This window comes from Diabrotica virgifera, chromosome 1, assembly GCF_917563875.1.
Source record: "Diabrotica virgifera virgifera chromosome 1, PGI_DIABVI_V3a".
In the NCBI taxonomy this organism is placed as follows: Eukaryota; Metazoa; Arthropoda; class Insecta; order Coleoptera; family Chrysomelidae; genus Diabrotica; species Diabrotica virgifera.
In genome coordinates, this window is record NC_065443.1 from 293,561,585 (window position 1) to 293,579,912 (window position 18,328).

Below are 18,328 nucleotides of genomic sequence, written 5' to 3' on the forward strand. Positions count from 1 at the left end.
CTATTTCCGAGCTTATTTTATTTTACTTTTTTTACGTTTTTTTCACCCCCCCCCCCCCCCCCCCAAGTAAAACCATCCAACGGCACAAATTCAACTTAAGTGGAGGGTAAGTATGACCTAAATCCAAATTCCCCCCCCCCCTGAAAATTACACTCCAAAACGGTCATTTACTGGGCTATGTATGTTTTGACTATTACGCGAATTTACTTTTCTGATTTCATTTATGTTCTTTTAGACACTAATGTTTAATTTTAATTAACTTCTTTATTTTCAATAACTTACATCTAAACAAATGAAACACACTGAATTTATTATTAAATAAATAAAGACTTACGTTATAATTATTTTACAACCATTTAACTACAATACTAATACAACAAATATAACTTAGGACTCACACGTAATACTTAATTTATTTACTTCTTCTTCTCGTTGTACTTATTGTAGTAATTAGTGATTACCAGATTGTTAATAAAGAACTTTATTGAATAAGCATGGTTATAAACATTGTTGTTGTTCCACATCGAACATCGAACCCCCCTCCCGTCCAAGGCCATGCCATGCCCCGTGACCGCTGACAACCGTCCATAGACACTGTTGCCAGATGTCATCTTAACATTACAACATCTCCCTTTTTCCAAAAATATAGAAACATATAAAACTAAAAATATAATACTTAATTTAAGTGCAATAGTCCTTCAGATAGGCAGGTTTTCTAATAGTTCGTCCAAACTTATTTGTAGGAGGAGATCCTGTTTCATTATTGCTAGGTTGAACAGTCTTAGCAATATTATTGTGAATGTTACTAACAGGCAAACTTGGCCTGGGTATACCTTCTAAAAGAGGAACATCACACTTAGGATTAACTAAAACATCATTGTGCGATTTTCTTAACTGAAAAGTGTTTCTTCTCAAAAACCGACCATCAGACTTTTGTATTACATAAGACCTAGGAACCTGACAAGGTTGAACAATTTTGGCAGGCGACCACAACTTAGATCTACCGTCTTGAACTAAGACATTGTTGCCTGTTTCAAATTTTTTTCTAGAAATTGCAGTCTGATCATAACTTAGTTTAGAATTAGCTTTAGACGCTAGTATTTGCTTACTGACATTTGTACAAAGTTTAGGCTTTAGAAGCTTTGTGTTACATGGTAATTTATCGCGCAACACACGTGACATTAGCATTTGGGAAGGTGAATAATTCATACCCGTGATAGGTGTGTTACGATAAGCGAGTAAAGCCAAGTTTACATCTTCATTATTTTCAGCACATTTCTTCATCAGTCTCTTGGCTATACCCACTCCCTTTTCCGCTAACCCATTGGATTTAGGATACATTGGACTTGATGTTATTATATTTATCCCCCACTCCTTAGCAAATACCTTAAGCCTATAACTACTAAATGGCATATTGTCAGATATCATAACAGATGGTATTCCGAACAGTGAAAAAATTTCTTTTAAAACACTAATTACACTTTCTGAAGTTTTGTTTAGTAATTCCTTTATTTCTAGCCATCTGCTATAATATTCTACTAGGACTAAGTAGTCTTTATTGCCAAATTGAAATAAATCAACCCCTACTTTATTGAAGGGCAGGTCTGGGACTTGATGGGGTATTAAAGGTTCCTTTGAATTTGATATGTTAAATTTTTCACAAATGGAACAACTTTGTACCACCTTAACAATATCATTACTCATGCCCGGCCAATACAGTACAGATCGTGCTCTATTTTTAGATTTGTTAATGCCATAATGGCCAGTGTGTATGATGTCTCGCATTTCCCTTCTTAAGCTTTTTGGGACTATTACTTTTAAACCTAAATAAAGAATACCATGTTGGACCGTAATGTTATCTCTTAGTTTATATAGGTTTTTAAGTTCATGACTCTATATTTGTATTATTTTTAGGAAAACCAACACTGTACCAGTCTAGAAATGTTTTAAGATTTTTGTCCTTGGCTGTTTCTAACTTAATTTGATCTAAGCGATTATCACTAATGTGTGAGTCAACACTCATACAGTGGACTACTTCTAACAAGGTTTTATCTTCACAAGCTGTGTTTTTTAAAAAATTTCTTGAGAGAAAATCTGCCATAAACATTTTTGGCCCCGGAACATATTCAAAAGTCAAGTCATATTTTAATAATTTTAATAGCATTCTTTGCAACCTAGAACTTACCTTATTTATGTCCTTTTTTGCCATCGAAATTAGGGGCTTGTGATCAGTTTGTATAGTTACTTTATAACCATAAATGAGCGGCCGTGGGTAAAGGCATATAACGCTGGCCTCATACGCCAGTAGACGTGGATTCGAGCCCTGCCAAAGACAAACCATTTTCATTTCCAATAATGACACGAGCCGTCTCACTGTGCCTCGGAGAGCACGTTAAGCCGTCGGTCCCCCTGGGCTAGTGTTAACATCGACACTAGTTACTTGAAACAGGGTTAAAGATGTAAATGGCGCCGGAACCTGTCCGAAAGGATCTCCCCGGCAAAAATGCCATTCGATATTATTATTATTATAACCATAAATGAATTGATGGTATTTTTCAACACCAGAACAAACTGCATACAACTCCTTTTCAATAGGAGCCCATCTTACCTGAGCATCTGTAAGACTTTTAGAATAAAAAGATACTGGTTGCCCCTCTTGTAAGAGGCAAGCACCCACCCCTTCTTTAGAACTGTCCGTTTGTAAAATTATGGGCTGGTCCTTGTTAAATATTTTTAAAGTAGGCGCTTTACTTAATTTATTTTTTAATTCTAGAAAAGCTTTGTCTTGCTTGTTACCCCAATTCCACATATTTTCTTTTTTAATAAGCTCTCGAAGAGGAGCTGTACTTTCAGTAAAATGTGGTATGAATTTGCTTAAATAATTGCACATTCCCAGAAAAGATTGCAAAGTTTTTATATTTTTGGGTGTTTCTAATTTTAATATACTTTCTACATGATCAGGATCACATTTAATCCCAAATTCAGAAATTATGACTCCTAAAAATTTTACTTGGTTTACCCTGTATTGCAATTTATTTTTATTAAATTTAACATTATGCTTTTTAGCTCTATCAATGACATTTTTAAAAATTATGTCATGTTCCTGTATACTATTTGCTGCAATTATTAGGTCATCAAAATAAATTTCAATCCCATTTATGTCCCCAAAAATATTAAAGTTCAAATTCTGCATTACCTCAGGGGCTGATGACAACCCGAAAGGCATTCGTAAATATCTGTAAACACCATGAGGTGTACTAAAGCAACACATTTTACTGCTATCTTCATCTAACACTACTTGAAGAAACCCATCCTTCATGTCCAGGACTGAAAAGTATTTTTTTCCTGCCAATCTACTAAAAATTTCCTCCGCAGAGGGTATTAAACACCTCTCCCTTATGATGCCCTGATTTAGATACTGTGGATCAAGGCATAACCTTAAACTACCATTAGGTTTCTCCACAATAACTAAATTATGGCACCACTCAATAGGTCCCTGCACTTTTTGTATAATGCTCTCCTTTTCTAATTTGTCAAGAGCCTTTTTTAATTTAGGTTTTATAGACTCAGGAATTCTTCTCTGAGGCTTAACTACTGGCTCTGTTCCTTCTTTTAACTTTATACTATAGCTACCTATGTTACCTAGTCCCTCAAATACTACTTTATCTTTAACAAAAAGGTTTTCTAGCTTTTCTTTGCTTGTGAATATGGTATCTACCTTTTTTATCAAGTTTAAACTAACACAATCCCTTAGGCCCAAAATAGGTACAGCGTTGTTTTGTTGAACTATAATGAATTTAATTTCTGTTTTCTTATCTTTAACATTACAGTCCAAAACTAATGTCCCAAGAGGTCTTATTTTGTTACCATCATACACTACTAGAACAGTATCAGTATCTACTAAAGTGGTTTTACTTTCATCAATTTTTAAAAAATATTTATGTGGCAAAATAGAAACCTCACTGCCGGTATCTAGCTTAAAAGGTATGTCAACATCATGCACACTTACCATCTCTATCCAGCATTTATCTTCATGTTTTTCTACAGAATCTACTTCTATACAGTCAATTTGTAAGTAGTCACCTATATCACTACCACTATCACTTTCCACTTCCCGAAGTTCATGCACTTTCCTCTGACTAAATTTGCAGACATTAGCAAAATGATTTTGCTTTTTGCACACAACACATATCTTCCCATAAGCTGGGCATTCTCTGGGCTTATGCATCCTGCCACAAAATTGACATTTCTTCTGTACTGCTACTGCTTGACTTTTATTTCTTAACTTGTTTTCTCTCCTGAAGTCCTTCTTCATTACTGCATCTATTGCTTTCTCATTATTAAGTGCTTTTAACTGTTTCTTACTCATTTCTGCAGCCCTGCAATATTCTACTGCTGTTTTTAAATCCAAATTTGGTGTTCTTAATAGTCTTTCTTGCAGCTCATTATTTTTAATTCCAATTACAATCTTGTCCTTCAACAGGCTGTTTTCAAGAGTACCAAAATTGCACGGCTTTACCAAAGTTTTAATATCCGTGAGAAAATGTTCAAAGTCTTCATTATCTCCTTGTAGCCTGTTGAAGAACTTGTATCTGTCATAAGTTTCATTTTTAACAGGAGCGCAGTGATTCTCAAAGGCTTGAATTACTTCTTTATATATTTTTTTCTTATCATCCTCTAGTTCGAAAGTTTCAAATACAACCTGCGCCTCCTCTCCCGCTATGTTTAAAAATATAGCTATTTTTGTCTCGTCATCTTTCTTTTCGTAGCCCGATGCCTTCATGTAATACTTGAAACTATTATGGAACTGTTCAAAGTTTTTTGCTATGTCCTCATCGAATTTTAGGTTATTTGGTGGTTTAAAAGAAGCCATAATACCTTACTTATTTTCACTACTACTAGTTAGTTGCTAAAAGTTATTTGCTAAAAATGTTCTTGTTCTTTTATTTTACACGTGGCCTTTTTTCTTTAAAGCTTAACCTCAAAGTGGTTTTTATTTTTCCTGTGTTCACAAAAACACTATTCTTTCCTCTTTATGTTTTTGATGTCTTTCACCTGACACCATGTAGTAATTAGTGATTACCAGATTGTTAATAAAGAACTTTATTGAATAAGCATGGTTATAAACATTGTTGTTGTTCCACATCGAACATCGAACCCCCCTCCCGTCCAAGGGCGATGCCATGCCCCGTGACCGCTGACAACCATCCATAGACACTGTTGCCAGATGTCATCTTAACATTACAACACTTATGCCCTATAAAAGCGTCGGTCACTGTCACTGTCATTGAAAATTATAAACGTCAAAATTCATAGGTTATTGGCGACTCGGATTAAGATCGTAGCGCCAATGCGGTAACAAATTGAACCTAGCTAAGAGGTGTTGTAATTGTTTACATATAGTATGTGGCATTAGTTTTATGTGTTTTTAAGTTAGTTTTGTTCGTTTATCTGTGTTTTTTTAAATTTAATTATATTTTATGTGACAATCGTTTATTCTAAATTGATTAAAAGACAATTGTGTTAGTTATAGTCGGTTCGCTTAACTCAGACACAATTGGCTAGTGATTTTAGTAAATAATTTTTTTGTTTTTTGCCAAAATTGGCAAAATTACTAACTAATTAGTAATTATTAACTTACTATTTAGTAATTATTTTTTGTCAATTTTACCAAATTGGCAAAATTACTTACTAAAATCACTAGCCAGTTGTGTCTGAGTTTAGCGAACCGACTATAAAAGTTTTATTTTAGTGAACTTACATCAGAAAAAAATCTCATGTTATAGACTAAGAGCCGCTATAGGTGAAATTTCTTAATCATTTTAGGCACGATGGGACCCTATAACTTAAATAGTAGAACCTAAAAGAAAACGTTTAAACACTGTGCCGTCACTTTTCACTGGCACATGCGTCGACAGTGGCGCATCAAACTTTTCTTTTATGGACGGGATAAATAAGTTAAAAGTTCATAAAAGTTAAAAATCACATAAGATTCAGCGTAATTTTAACCCACCACCTCCTTCCCCCTGCCCCCACGATCAAAAACTTCATTTTTCATTTTTATTTTTTTTGTGGGATGCAATCAATTTTAAAATTTCAAAAAATTCACACGCATAGCTGAGGCTTTTATAAAACGAGTCTATTTTTTATAGACCCGTTGGTAGAGTGTACATAACCTCAAAAAAATAAAGGAAAAATTTTTTTTCAAAAAAGCGTATAACTTTTTTTGGGGAATAGCTACAGGTCTAATTTTTTCTTAATCTTGTGTGTTTTATCAAACACTATATGTCTCATTTTTTTCAGATTTTTCCGTAGGGCTCGCCCCCTTCAAAAATCCGAAAAACTGTTTTTTGGGGGGTTTTGGGGATTTTTCCTATTTCATAGACTTCATAATATATCAAATAAATTTCGTTTTTACAGGTTATATGTAACTTGAAGTAACTGAGTCCTTTAGAATATTTAAAAATGAGAGAAACACGTTCACACCCCCCAAAACCCCCTTAAAAAACAGTTTTTTTGATTTTAGAAGATGATCAGCGTTACAGAAAAATCTGAAAAAATTAGAAATATAGTGTTTGACAAAATACACAAGACTAAGAAAAAATTAGATCTACAGCAACCCCCAAAAAAAAGTTATATACTTTTTTCCAAAAAAAAAAAAATTAATTTTTTTGAGGTTATGTAGACTCAACCTACAGGTCTATAAAAAATAGGCGTGTTTTATAAAAGCCTTAACTATACTCGTGAATTTTTTGAAATTTTAAAATTGATTGCATACCACCAAAAAAAATAAAATCGAAAAATAAAGTTTTTGATGGTGGGGGCAGGGAGAAGGGGTGGTGGGTTAAAATTACGATGAATCTTATGTCTTAATCACATAGAACTTAAAAAAAATGAAAATAATTGAATTCTGGTAATGGGGGAGGGTATTTTTTAATTTATGTATCCCGTCTATAAGAGGAAAGTTTGATGCTCCACTGTCGACGCATGTACCACTGAAAAGTGACGGCACAGTGTTCAATCGTTTTCTTTTAGCTTCTACTATTTAAGTAATACGGTCCTATCGTGCCTAAAATGGTTAAGAAATTTCACCTATACGCTGTGAGCTCGTACGTAGAGGGGATATTTACAAATTCGCGAGCGCCAGTAGTGACAAGTCTGTAAACGTTTACCGGAAATTTGACATAAATGTCAAAGTGGTTAAATTAAAATTAAAATCATTAATTATAAATAATATTAGTTGGTCAAAGCTGTGTCATATATTTTTACCTTTAATATACTTACGTTTTAAATACTGAATTTAAGTTTTTTTAATGTTCCGTAATATCTAATCATAAATTAATCTACTAATCTTAGCGCCATCTACACGATAATTGTGAGAGTATCTGAAGTAAGAAATTCATATTTTATCAATAGAACGTCAAAATGATTAGCAAAATCTTAAAAAAATCGATTACAATTTAATTATTTTTTTGCGTTGTAAATATTAAGCGATAACAATTAAATAATAAATTTAAAAATTACCGGTGAAAGTTGAATTAGTAATCCGCTAGGAGCGACACCAGCGAAGCTCAGAGCGTATAGCGGCTCTTAGTCTATTAGTGTACACCAAAGATTGTAATTATTATTGTTAAAAATGTTCTATTTTTTAATCATAAAATTAAGTAACTACAAAAGTCAAAGTACCGTAATATACCGCAACAATAAACGTGATTAAACAAAGTCTTCAATGACAATATGCCTTCAACATGAACGAAAATAAACAATGGCTCTTAGCTCGGCTGTGCCGATCAAAGACATTCCTTATTGTTTAAACTTGTTTAACCTATTGTGATTTCTATGGAAATGCGGCTTAATTTTGCGATACTAGTTTCTGTGGGTAAAAAGGAAACCTAGTATAAAAAATAATTCGTGAATAATTTCATGTATGGTAAAAGATAGCCTGGGCCTGGATTCCGTGCACTGTAGATATCTACAGTCGCCTTCTATCGATGTCACGTGTCATGAAAATATTTGAATTTTTAGCTTTAATTGAATTATTTTCTAGTTTTGCTAGGTTATACTCTAATTGATGCTGAAGTGACACTTAGTAAAACAAGAAAATATTTGAATTAAAACTAAAAATTCAAATATTTTCATGACAATTGCCATCGACAGAAAGCGACTGTAGATATCTACAGTGCACGGAATCTAGGCCCTGGAAAGATATTTAAAAATGCATTTGAGGATGCACAGTGGAAAAAAACCTTACAAGTATGAAATTTGTTATAATAGCCCAGTAAATGAACGAGAAATTCGGCGATACCGTGTAATTTTCAGGGGCAACTCCGAATTGCATGAAAATTTGGATTTAGGTTCTACTTACCCTCCACTTCAAAGTTGAAATTGTGCCGTTGGTTGCTTTTACTTGGGGGGTGACAGTCACCCCTTCTCGGGGGTGAAAAAACATACGTTCAAGATAAGACCGGAAACGGATAAATTGACTGATTTTAAGCAACTTTTGTTCTAGAGAGTTTTTTACGTAAGTCAATACTTTTCGAGTTATTTGCCATTGAAAATGTTGATTTTTCGACAAAAAAACTACGTTTTCAGACGGTTTTTCGCAAATAACTCAAAAAGTAAATATTTTATCGAAAAAAATATCCATGGCAAAAATGTAGCTTATAAAAAAAACAAAAAAATGGTGTATCAGTAAAGTCTATCAATCAAATAAAACCAAAGGTGTAGCTCATGAAAAATGCGTTGTTATTCGTCTAATTCCAAATCGAATATTTCAAGGTGAAATCACCGAAAAATTAAGCACTTTTCGGGAAAAACCCATTAAAACTTTTTTAAAGTGTTTATAAAAAGCTTTGTTTTAAAATAAAGTTGGCCCTCTTTTTTTGTAAAAAATCATGAAAATATCGTTGTGTTTAGCTCCCCAAATGAAATTAATCGCTACCGCTTTACAAAAAATTTACTTACCTATCTAATTTTTATATGATCTGTCAGTCTCACCGGTTTAAAGTGTTTATTTTTTAAATGGTTATAATTAAGAAAGCTTGAATGGGTCACTAATGACGAGTGTATGCAAATTTTGAACAGCCATATCTTAACCAATTTTTATCTTACGGAGAAACAAAATGAAACTACCATATTTATAATAGCAAAACCCACATTTTTTTACTCTTTAAGATTTTTCTTATTACTAATACTTTTAAGTTATTTTGAAAAAATGAAATTTTTCAAAAATTTTTAGAAAATTTTTTTTACTATAAAACCAAATGTTTTTGAAAATAAGCACTTTAAACCAACCAAACTTACAGACCATATAAACAATACACATACAGTTAAAATAGATGGTAAAGCCAAACGATTAATTTCATTTAGGGTGCTAAATAGAGGGAGGTTTTCACGATTTTTTTTTTACCAAAAAAGGAGCCAATTTTTTTTTCAGTCTAACTCGTTTATTTTTGATGCTGTAAACTTTTGTAAAAAACATATAATAAGCTTTTTTTCGATACTTTAAAAATGTTAATAAGGTTTTCCCGAAAAACTCTTCTTTCTTCGGTGATTTCGCGTTGAATTATTCGATTTTTAATTAGACGAATAAGAACGTATTTTTCATGAGCTACAACTTTGCTTCTACTAAACTTGTAGACTTTACTGGTAAACCATTTTTTTGTTTTTTTTATAGGCTACACTTTTGCTAAAAATATATTTTTCGATAAAATATTTACTTTTTGAGTTTTTTGGGAAAAACGGCCTGAAATAGTATATTACATACCTAGCGGGAAAGTACTCTATTTCAGCCGAGCGGCAAGGTAGTTTACCGAGGTGCGAAGCACCGAGGTAAACTACAGACGCGAAGCTAGAATGAGTTCCCGCGAGGTTTGTATACTATTTTACTCACAATCGGTTAGTAGTTTATGGATTTCTAATACTCACAACCTACCAATAATAATTTCGTTTCAAATATCTGTATCCATTTTCATTACCTATGTGATAAGATGAATTATTTTAAGTAACCTGTGAGATCGTTGCTAGGTAACAAAACAAGTTTGTTGAATCTGACATTTAGGCGATCCACGACGCCATTAATTGTACATATAATCAAATTGTGTTTATTTTACAAAAATGTCTGATAGTGAATTTGAATGTACGCCACCAGAACTGCGGGTAGCTGCAGAGAGAGCTACTGAAGGAATAATTCCTGAAAAAAGCAGGGAGAGGTATGAAAACACCTATGAACTATACAGTAAATGGTGCGTGGCTAAAGGTGTGCAGCATACCTCTGAGACGGTACTTCTTGCTTATTTTTGTGAAATAAGCAAACAAAGTAAAGCCTCCACATTATGGTCAAGATATTCGATGTTGCGAGCAGTATTAAACTTTAGGCATAATAGAAGACTAAGTTTTCACTCTAATGGCATATAACATATCCCACCAGAATGAAAACAATGGGAACCTTCTCTGGTTACACCTCCGAGGCTTCTACAATTTGCAAGCCATACGGATGCTGAGACTAAGGAAGATGAGGGAATTCTACAATTTACAATTCACGTCACATCTGCTCAGCGCGGTAAAGTTCCAACGAGATTGGTTCCCTTCATACTCCACACAGAGTAAATGTAAATAAAAAAAAATGAATAACCATTTTCAATTTCGTTGCAAAACGAAAATACAGCCGAACCATATTCCAGTCCAATCAGAGAGTGCTGCAAGCACCTCTACCGGTTTCGAAACTTATTAGTCTCTCATCAGGAGGCACATATGCTGCTCTCCCTGATCCAACCAAAACAAACCCCAGCGTGCAGTCCCGAATTGCAACGAACGAAATGGCATAGATGCCCTAGCGGCAACTGCTAACAAAAGACTAAGTTTTCACTCTAATGGCATATAACATATCCCACCAGAATGAAAACAATGGGAACCTTCTCTGGTTACACCTCCGAGGCTTCTACAATTTGCAAGCCATACGGATGCTGAGACTAAGGAAGATGAGGGAATTCTACAATTTACAATTCACGTCACATCTGCTCAGCGCGGTAAAGTTCCAACGAGATTGGTTCCCTTCATACTCCACACAGAGTAAATGTAAATAAAAAAAAATGAATAACCATTTTCAATTTCGTTGCAAAACGAAAATACAGCCGAACCATATTCCAGTCCAATCAGAGAGTGCTGCAAGCACCTCTACCGGTTTCGAAACTTATTAGTCTCTCATCAGGAGGCACATATGCTGCTCTCCCTGATCCAACCAAAACAAACCCCAGCGTGCAGTCCCGAATTGCAACGAACGAAATGGCATAGATGCCCTAGCGGCAACTGCTAACAAAAGACTAAGTTTTCACTCTAATGGCATATAACATATCCCACCAGAATGAAAACAATGGGAACCTTCTCTGGTTACACCTCCGAGGCTTCTACAATTTGCAAGCCATACGGATGCTGAGACTAAGGAAGATGAGGGAATTCTACAATTTACAATTCACGTCACATCTGCTCAGCGCGGTAAAGTTCCAACGAGATTGGTTCCCTTCATACTCCACACAGAGTAAATGTAAATAAAAAAATGAATAACCATTTTCAATTTCGTTGCAAAACGAAAATACAGCCGAACCATATTCCAGTCCAATCAGAGAGTGCTGCAAGCACCTCTACCGGTTTCGAAACTTATTAGTCTCTCATCAGGAGGCACATATGCTGCTCTCCCTGATCCAACCAAAACAAACCCCAGCGTGCAGTCCCGAATTGCAACGAACGAAATGGCATAGATGCCCTAGCGGCAACTGCTAACAAAAGACTAAGTTTTCACTCTAATGGCATATAACATATCCCACCAGAATGAAAACAATGGGAACCTTCTCTGGTTACACCTCCGAGGCTTTTACAATTTGCAAGCCATACGGATGCTGAGACTAAGGAAGATGAGGGAATTCTACAATTTACAATTCACGTCACATCTGCTCAGCGCGGTAAAGTTCCAACGAGATTGGTTCCCTTCATACTCCACACAGAGTAAATGTAAATAAAAAAAAATGAATAACCATTTTCAATTTCGTTGCAAAACGAAAATACAGCCGAACCATATTCCAGTCCAATCAGAGAGTGCTGCAAGCACCTCTACCGGTTTCGAAACTTATTAGTCTCTCATCAGGAGGCACATATGCTGCTCTCCCTGATCCAACCAAAACAAACCCCAGCGTGCAGTCCCGAATTGTAACGAACGAAATGGCATAGATGCCCTAGCGGCAACTGCTAACAAAAGACTAAGTTTTCACTCTAATGGCATATAACATATCCCACCAGAATGAAAACAATGGGAACCTTCTCTGGTTACACCTCCGAGGCTTCTACAATTTGCAAGCCATACGGATGCTGAGACTAAGGAAGATGAGGGAATTCTACAATTTACAATTCACGTCACATCTGCTCAGCGCGGTAAAGTTCCAACGAGATTGGTTCCCTTCATACTCCACACAGAGTAAATGTAAATAAAAAAAAATGAATAACCATTTTCAATTTCGTTGCAAAACGAAAATACAGCCGAACCATATTCCAGTCCAATCAGAGAGTGCTGCAAGCACCTCTACCGGTTTCGAAACTTATTAGTCTCTCATCAGGAGGCACATATGCTGCTCTCCCTGATCCAACCAAAACAAACCCCAGCGTGCAGTCCCGAATTGCAACGAACGAAATGGCATAGATGCCCTAGCGGCAACTGCTAACAAAAGACTAAGTTTTCACTCTAATGGCATATAACATATCCCACCAGAATGAAAACAATGGGAACCTTCTCTGGTTACACCTCCGAGGCTTCTACAATTTGCAAGCCATACGGATGCTGAGACTAAGGAAGATGAGGGAATTCTACAATTTACAATTCACGTCACATCTGCTCAGCGCGGTAAAGTTCCAACGAGATTGGTTCCCTTCATACTCCACACAGAGTAAATGTAAATAAAAAAAAATGAATAACCATTTTCAATTTCGTTGCAAAACGAAAATACAGCCGAACCATATTCCAGTCCAATCAGAGAGTGCTGCAAGCACCTCTACCGGTTTCGAAACTTATTAGTCTCTCATCAGGAGGCACATATGCTGCTCTCCCTGATCCAACCAAAACAAACCCCAGCGTGCAGTCCCGAATTGCAACGAACGAAATGGCATAGATGCCCTAGCGGCAACTGCTAACAAAAGACTAAGTTTTCACTCTAATGGCATATAACATATCCCACCAGAATGAAAACAATGGGAACCTTCTCTGGTTACACCTCCGAGGCTTCTACAATTTGCAAGCCATACGGATGCTGAGACTAAGGAAGATGAGGGAATTCTACAATTTACAATTCACGTCACATCTGCTCAGCGCGGTAAAGTTCCAACGAGATTGGTTCCCTTCATACTCCACACAGAGTAAATGTAAATAAAAAAAAATGAATAACCATTTTCAATTTCGTTGCAAAACGAAAATACAGCCGAACCATATTCCAGTCCAATCAGAGAGTGCTGCAAGCACCTCTACCGGTTTCGAAACTTATTAGTCTCTCATCAGGAGGCACATATGCTGCTCTCCCTGATCCAACCAAAACAAACCCCAGCGTGCAGTCCCGAATTGCAACGAACGAAATGGCATAGATGCCCTAGCGGCAACTGCTAACATTGAAAATGGTTATTCATTTTTTTTTTTTTTTTTTTTTTTTTTTTTTTTTTTTTTTTTTTTTTTTTTTTTTTTTTTTTTAGGCATAATGTTGATATTAGTAAATACGCAAAATTGCGGGCATTTTTGAAAAGGCAGAATGTGGGATATCAAGCTAAAAAGTCAAGTGTTTTTTCTGAAGCAGACATCGATACATTTTTAAACAATGCCCCGATAGAATATCTTCCACAAAAGGTAATTTTAACTTATTTAGTGCATATTAAATATATGTTATATTAAATTTTTTTAGGTTGTTTTAATTATTGGCATTTCCGGAGCCTGTAGGTGCGATGAACTTTTAAAAATGAAAATAAGTGACCTGGATATTTTAGAAAATCGAATTATAATAGTGATTACTGTCACAAAAACCTACTCTTCCCGTACATTTGTAATTACAAAATCGGAATGGATTAAAATAATAAAGCAATACTGTGACCTTCGTAATAACATTGACTCTGATAGATTTTTTTTACAAATAAGATTTGGTAAAATTACACGACAGCCTTTTGGGCATAATGCTATAGGAAGTCGAAAAATAGCAACTTATTTAAAGTTGGAAAATGTTAACAGGTTTATAGGACATTGTTTTAGACGTACTTCAGCAACATTATTAGCAAATACAGGTGGAGACATCCTACAGCTGAAAAAGTTGGGGGGTTGGAAATCCAACACCGTAGCAGAGGGATATGTGGAAAATTCATTACATGGACAAATAAAAATTGCTAATATGTTGTCTCATGTAGAAAATCCAGAAACGTCGGCGTCATCATCTATTTCTGAAACTCATAATTTTGAGCAACACGGTCTTACTTTAACCGTTAATAGTAATCATAATTCCAATTTAACTATTAATATTTATAATTCCAAATAGTTTTCTTTTTGTTATTGTTGTTGTTTCTTAATTAAATAAATGTTGAGTGGATTCTATTCTTTCTAAACCATCTTTTAATCAAAAATGACATTGACATTTGCAGGTAGAAAAGTGGCATATGCTAGCCGGGAAAGTACTTTCCCGGCTAGCTGGGAAAGTACTTAATTACTTAAGTAAGTAATAAGTCGCTTCCTGATTACTTCAAAGGTTAGAAATCCATAAATTACTAACCGATTGTGAGTAAACGTAATTTTTTTGTCGAAAAATCAACATTTTAAATCGCGAATAACTCGAACAGTATTGACTTACGTAAAAAACTATAGAACAAAAGGTGCTTAAAATAAGTCAATTTATTCATTTCCGGCCTTATTTTAAACACGCGTTTTTCACCCCCCGAGAAGGGGTAAATATCGCCCCTTAAATAAAAGCAACCAACGGCACAAATTCAACTTTGAAGTGAAGGGTAAGTAGAACCTAAATCCAAATTTTCACGCAATTCGGAGTTGCCCCTGGAAATTACACTCCAAAACGGTCATTTATTGGGCTATACGGTAGTTTGAGAACACATTTGAAAGTGCATACCATAGGCGTAACCAGGGGGTGGTTTTGGGGGTTATAACCCCCCCCCCTTTTGGATGTACTTTGAGCTCTATACGCTTAAAACCATTATTATTCCATACCCCCCAGAGACCTTCAAGTAGACGTAACCTCCCCCCTTAGAATCATCTTGGTTCCACCTCTGGTGCATACTGGGGAAAAACCTCACAAGTGTAAAATTTGTTTAAAGCAATTTACTGATCATAGATATTGTTACGCGTGAGTGACTCTACTGATTGATTTTTAGGCACTAATTGTTACACGATTGACTTTATTTATTTTTAAATAAGAACACTTAATTCACATTCTTTATTAGACAAAACAATTAACAGTAAACACTTATATTTATATTCTTTTAAAAATAAACTTATTTAAATTATCTAAATAAAATGTTTATATTACAATTGTTTTGTATTTTAGGTAGTCCCCATCAAGAGGATAACAAAATGAAAATTATGGAAACTTCAACTGCAGATACTTCTCTTAAAACAAAATGTACTAGGCCTTATAAATGCGAAACTTGTTTTAAGCAGTTTACTACTAAATGTCAGTTGAATAGACATTTGAGATGGCACACTGGGAAAAATATTTATAAGTGTGCGATTTGTTTCAAACAATTCATTGAGGCATATGATTTGAAAATGCATCTGAAAGTGCACACTGGGGAAAAACCATACAAGTGCGATATTTGTTTAAAACAGTTTTCTAATAACGGTATTCTTAAACGTCATTTGACAGTGCATACTGGTGAAAAACATTATAAGTGTGACATTTGTTTTAAGCAATTTAATAAATCAAGTGATTTGAAAAGACATCTGAGAATTCACACTGGGGAGAAACCTTATAAGTGTGAGAATTGTTCTAAGCAGTTTGTCCAGAAAACTGATTTGAAAACTCATTTGATAGTGCACACTGGAGAAAAACCTTATAGATGTGAAATATGTTGTCAACAATTTAATAATGCAAGTAATTTGAAAAGACATTTGATAGTGCACACTGGAGAAAAACGTTACAAGTGCGAGATCTGTTTTAAACAACTCAGTGAAGCAGGTTCTTTGAAAAGACATCTAAGAGTGCATTCTGGGGAAAAACTTTACAAGTGCGAGATTTGTTTTAAGCAATTTAGTCAAACAAGTTCTTTAAAAGTTCATTTGAGAGTGCACACTGGAGAAAAGCATTACAAGTGTGAAATTTGTTTTAAGGAATTTAGTCAAACAAGTACTTTGAAAACACATTTGAGACTGCACACTGGAGAGAAATCTTACAAGTGTGAGATTTGTTTAAAGCAATTTTCTCAAAAACAGAATTTGGAAAGTCATTTGAGGTTGCACACTGGGGAGAAACCATTCAAATGTGAAATTTGTGTTAAGCAGTTTAGTCATTCGAATAGTTTGAAAATACATTATTTGAGAGCGCACACTGGAGAAAAATCGTAGAAATGTGAAAAGTGTTTTAAATGTGTTTCATAATAGAACTGTTAGCCCAGTAAATGAACGGGAAATACGGCGATACCGTGTAATTTTCATAGGCAACTCCGAATTGCATGAAAATTTGGATTTAGGTTCTACTTACCCTCCACTTCAAAGTTTAATTTGTGCCGTTGGTTGCTTTTACTTGGGGGTGAAAAACATACGGAAATGGATAAATTGACTGATTATAAGCAACATTCGTTCTATAGAGTTTTTTTTAAGTAAATCAATACTTTTCGAGTTATTTACGATTGAAAATGTTTATTTTTCGACAAAAAAAACTACGTTTTCAGACGATTTTTCGCAAATAACTCAAAAAGTAAATATTTTATCGAAAAAAATATTTTTAGCAAAAATGTAGCTTAGAAAAGAAGGAAAACAGTTATGTATTCGTGGATTCTATAGATCCAGCAAAAGCAAATTGAAAAATACGTTTTTATTCGTCCAATTTCAAATCGAATATTTCATCGTGAAATAACCAAAAAATGAAGCACTTTTCGGGAAAAACCCGTTTAAACTTGTTTAAAGTGTTTAAAAAATCTTATTTTAATTGTTTACAAAAGTTTCTAGCATTAAAAATAAGCGAATTACGCTCAAAATAAAGTTGGTCTCCTTTTTTTTGGTAAAAAATCATGAAAAGTTACCCGTGTTTAGCTCCCCAAATGAAATTAATCGTTACAAACAATTTACTTTACTTATCTATTTTTTATATGATCTGTTAGTTTCACCGGTTTAATGTGCTTATTTTTGAAAGGGTTATAGTTGAAAGGGCTTGGAACGAGTCACTAATCATGAGTGTATGCAAGCTTTGAACAGCTATATCTTAACCAATTTTTGTCTTACAGAAAAACAAAATGCTACTAGCATATTTATAACAGCAAATAATTATTTACTATTTGAGATTTTTAGTATCACTAATATTTTTAAGTTATTTTGAAAAAAGAATTTTTCCCAAAACTTTTAGAAAAATTTTTGAAGGTATACTTCTTTAGGCACGATGGTGAATTTTTACATTCCTTGGCGCATGTGCACACCGACAGTATGGTATTAGTCGCTACATCTTTTAAGTTATGTAGCGCAAATAAGGTGTGCGTGAAAAGAATATATTATTAGTGTTTTTAGTAAATATATTTATTATAATTTTTATGTCTGTGGATTTGTCTTCCTCCTAATAAGTATTATTGAAAATGTTTATTTTCAATTAATGTATCTGTCACCGTGATTGTAATTATGTCCGAGAAATGATCGACTGAATACAAAAGCGGTGGTAGCTGATCGGTAGAGCATTCGCCTAGGGATCGAGAGGTCCCCTGTTCAAATCCGGACAAGGTCATACATTTTTTCTTAATTTTTGGTATCCTTTTTGTTCTTACTAAAATTAGTTTAATATTTAAATACAATACAAAAAACTGTTTAAAGTAGATAGGTATATTGATTTCGTTGAAATCATAATATGAAGTTAGATTATATTATAATAGAAGTATAACTTCTTACGTGCGTACAAAGTACACACACATTTTTTTTTTACTATAAAACCAATTTTTTTCAAACATAAGCACTTTAACCCTTAACTTGGCGGTGTGTACTCCAGGATACGTTGTTTATTATAATTAATTTCTCTATATATACGTACAGTTGCCGCGAGATTTTAAACGTACCCTCTCCATAAAGTATTCGCCTAACCAATAAATTGATTTGAATGTCATACAC